The sequence below is a fragment of the Montipora capricornis genome, chromosome 1 (genome assembly GCF_036669925.1).
Source record: "Montipora capricornis isolate CH-2021 chromosome 1, ASM3666992v2, whole genome shotgun sequence".
Taxonomy (NCBI): domain Eukaryota; kingdom Metazoa; phylum Cnidaria; class Anthozoa; order Scleractinia; family Acroporidae; genus Montipora; species Montipora capricornis.
The window spans coordinates 7,952,611-7,957,610 of NC_090883.1; positions in this window are offsets into that span (position 1 = coordinate 7,952,611).

Sequence of the window (5,000 nt, forward strand, 5' to 3'; positions counted from 1 at the left end):
ATATACGTGTAGATATATTTGATATAGAGGCCTTATTCAAAGCCTATGTTATACATATGCCTCATCTATTTATTTTGAAAGGAAATGCTATGTTTTAGCTAGTCAAATGGAACTTTTACATAGCATATGTAGAGGCTATGTTATGGGGTTTTTTTTTGTCCAAAAATAAAAATAGTTTCTACATGGATTTGAAACAGAAAATATGCAACACATACATTTAGTCACAGGAACCTTTTTTCAATTCCCAACCTGGGTTATATTTGTGATTTCAGTGGGAATTTCCCAAACTGGGAAAGTTATACCAAAACCAATCTTGGGTTTAATGAAACCCAACTTAACCCCAAGAATGGGATAATAGTGGCCCAATATAATCCCAAAGATGGGATTATACTGACCCAATATAACCTTAAGAATGGGATTATACTGATCCAACATAATCCCAAAGATGGGATTATTCTAACCCAATATAACCCCAAGAATGGGATTATACTGGCCCAACATTATCAAAAGGATGGGATTATACTGGCCCAATATAACCCCAAAAATGGGATTATACTGGCCCAATATAACCCCAAGAATGGGATTATACTGGCCCAACATTATCACAAGGATGGGATTATACTGGCCCAATATAACCCCAAAAATGGGATTATACTGGCCCAATATAACCCCAAAAATGGGATTATACTGGCCCAATTTAACCCCAAGGATGGGATTACACTTGCCCAACATTATCCCAAGGATGGGATTATATTGGCCCAACACAATCCCAACAATGGGATCATAGTGGCCCAACATAACTCCAAGAATGGGATTATACTGACCCCATATACATGTAATCCCAAGCATAGGATGATATTGATCCCCCATACTGGGCCAATATATCCCCAGTAATACCCTCAAGAAAGGTACAAAAATGACCTAGCAACCTATTTAACTCCAAAAATTGAACCCATGCTAGTAACTCATCAAGCTAGAATGACAAATGACCCACAAAAAATACTAACAGTAACATGATGTTTAATTAACTGCACTTGGATTTTAGGTTAACTACTATATCCATACAATACTACAAACATCAAATTCTTCTCAAAATGTCAAACAATAATAATTACAAAATACATCACAGAATCTTGTAATAGTATCGATCCTACAAATAAGTTACATATAGCAACAGAATTAGTACCCATGGCAGTAACTAATTTTGTAATTTATCCTTGTCTTAACCATTTGCAGCTTTGATAAATAAGCTTTAACTTAAGCTAAATCAATGAACTTCATAAATAATAAAACTAGACTATTCACACCTGTTTTCTTCCTTTGCTCATTTCAGCAAGTGGGGTTGACATTATTACTGCATAGCTAAGAAGGACGACATTAAATTTTTACTTTGTAATGAATTCCAAGAGTAAAAATAGGCAGATACTGCAGAGTTTCTCTTCATTGATTAGTCCTTCCAAGCAGTTACATTAAACAAAAGAAGAAGTACCATCTGAGAATGAAAAAAAATTATTTCCAACTACAAAACAAGTGCTGAATTCAAAGCTTTAAAAAAATGGGAAATAAGTACCCTGGACACCTGCATTTCAATGGGGCTACAACTATTTGTTTTAAGATGACCTTCTTAACCAAACGCAAGATTTGAACTCAGTTGGAATCAGATTTACTAGATTACCAATGAATTTCTTTAATTTACCACAAAACATTCACTTCAGAATATTTGTAATAAAATTGTTCCCCTCTCTTAGCTTGTCAACACAAAATAAACAGTTTCTTAAATGGCAATTTCTTTATGAACAGTAACATCATCCAGGAAGCTTACATTTTCCTTGAGTCACATACATGTAGTTGTGCGTAACAAGTTTTTTTAACCAAAACTGACAAAACTGGGGTCTTCAGGGATTGAATGTCACTACCGTCATAAGGAGAGAGTTTTCTTTAAATGGCAATTTCTTTATGAACAGTTATGTCACACAGAGAGCTTACATTATCCTTAAGAGTCACATAGTTGTGCCTAACAAGTTTTTTAACCAAAACTGACTTACTTGACTGGCGGTCAGATTTGTCAAGTTACTCTGTTTGACATCAAACCTTGATTTTAAAATGTCAACAGATTTCTCCCTTGTCAAGAGTTTTCCAAAAACTGCTCTAATTACCACTTGTGACGAGGTTAATGTGGAAGGAGCTTTAATTTCAGATGGACTGCTGGCTCCAGTAGGGGTCCTTGGGGATTCACTGTCACTACTGTCGTAAGGAGAGAGAGTTGATAATGATTCCCCACTGTCTGATACATTTTGGGCAGCATTATCCTAAGCAATGCAAATGAAAACAAGTTGTTGGTGTACTCAATCATGTTAACAACAGTTACTGTCAAGCAGTGACATCAATACACGAATTTGGTGATCGTGGCAACTGTTTTAGCTCAGCCACTTTTAAAACTGAAACAAGTGATACAGAAGAAGGGTGATCAGAGTTCTCAGTAGAGTCTGCTACCTTTTTTAAAAAGCTGTTACAGCTGAGTAAATGTATGCTCTACGGGACCTTGATGTTACAGCTGATCTGGACTCAGTTATACAGTTATGTAGGCTCAATTTTTCTCACTGAACAACAACTCTGCTATGGGTGTGTTTTTTAGTGCAACATGTGACTCAAATATTAATGAGGGTTAAAACAAAATAATGTGGACAAACACTAACCTGTTGTGGTGGTGTTTTATCCAAAGTAGCTCTAAATTTTTTTCCACAGCTTTGTGAAATTGCAGATGTCTTTCTTTTGACATGTTCACGTACTGGCTACAATAAATGATATAAAAATGTTACACTTTTTTTTATTGCCAGCATGATCAGGCTAGCTCTGACAGAACTCCCAAGAGAGAAAAGTCTAAAATGTATGAATAAATTTCTTATAGGTTGTTACAGGCAACCAGATTGGTACTTAAATAGCACAACCTTTTTTTATGAAAAGGGATATACATATCTCTGAGCAATTGCTTTGGAGGTAGACCTAAACAGGATTTACACTTTGAACTAAGAAAAACAATTTCATGGCTTTTAATCAAATCCCACAACTTTCGCGAATGCCAAGACTCAACAGGCCGTTCTTCGCAAACTTCAACTTTTATTTTACTGATGTCGCTCGTCTTCAACCTTTCTTCTCACACAGCTCAACTAACTGACGACGAACAGAACCTTTTGCAAAAAAAACATCCTAACACAATGAATCATTTTTAGAACAAGACGCCGACCGGAAAACGCGGCATAAACATACTTTTACCGATGTATGAACACCTAATCAACTTGTCAGTCGGTTCTGACGATAAACCACTAATTTCCGATTTAAATACAATTTAAGGAATCACAAATTGTTAAAGAAAACTACCGTCACACAATACAACTCAACTTTCTCAACACAACCTCAAAATTGGCATACGTTGGAGACCCATCCCATGATTCAATATTTTGAAGCTTCACACAAATCTTCGCAAATCTCTTTATTTTCCTACTATCAGCTAAAACAAAATTATTTTCCCAAAACTCTGAAATTCCATAACTCTTGCAGTGCTGGAAAGCAAATTTCAACTTCCATAATTTTCCATAACTAAGTGAACCTGGCTTGAGGACAAGTTGCCTTAAATTAAATGGGGCAAATAAAAATGAAAGAAACCATAAAAATATATAACCTTTGAACATTCATCTGCAGGCTTTGCACTAGCAGCTTCAGACTTTCAACTCCCAGGCTTTGAACTTTCAGCATCAGAAACTTGTCCATGCTTTAAATTCCAATCAGAGATGATGATCAGTTAATTCCCCAGATGCAAATATACACCTCCGAACTAACACTATACAAAATGTATGAACAACAACAAGGTAGGGCAACTCGGACAATAGGCAGCAGATGATTGATGTGCATGTAAGGTTTGCATCTGAATGCAGTTTTTTGTGGGGCAGGTAATTCTCTGCAATTATGCCTAAGAAAATTGTGGTGAATTCTAAATTTCACTTTTTCTCTTCAAAAGATTCATTATACAATTAAAAGAAATGTGATTACCACACCTGCTGTCCATTACGTTTTTTGTAACGGCGTTGTTCGTTGAAGTAATCTTGTATATGTTGACATATTGCATCAGAAGTGAATCCAATTTCTGGAATTGAGCATTCTTCAATATCTGATGCAAACTTCTTCAACTGAGTCTTCATTTCAGGAGTGTTAAACTTGGGAAAGTTTCCTGCTCCCCATTTTTGAGTTGCTAGCAAGCCAACTTTTTTACGTCTATGTGACAAAAGTTTTAAAGTTACTGATCACATATTAACCACAGAAAGATCAGTTTTTCACTATATGACCATCTCATTAAACCTCTGCCCCTCCAATTAAAAATCTCAGTATCTAGGAAGAATATTATTAGTTCTTATAAGCCTAAGGAGGGTCTCCTGTTTTATACATATACCACATTGCATTTGACAAGAGTAGTCCTGAAATCAATTTATACTTAATATTTCTGTTTCACATCTTAAATATCCTTTTTCAATACTGGTCTTGGCTCTACACGTCCAAAAAGCGTTACACTGTAAATGCAAATAAACACCACCCTACAACCAATACAGACCAGTTCCATCATATTATACCAGGTTGGTCTATTTGTGACAAATTACATTCAATAAGAAGTGGTGATTCTATGAAGTGTTAAGTGTTAGCTACCATAGAGTATTGATAAAAGAACAACATACTTTGACAGGTATAGTCTTTTCATTTCTGGGTTAAAACCAGACATTTCACCCATTGTTGGTTTAAGCCGTGGACTGGAACTGAGTTCACGAACTGGACTTGAGAATTGCTGAGAAGTGTGTTATTTCCTCATCTAGGCATGAAACAAACAAGGAAAACCTTGCAACCGTAACTCGTATTCAAATACTGCATGTCTCAATGTGAAGGCAGTTGGGTGGGGGGATAAAGTAGGCATGGAAAATTTTGTCATTCACGCACAATTGGGCAGCTTACGACTG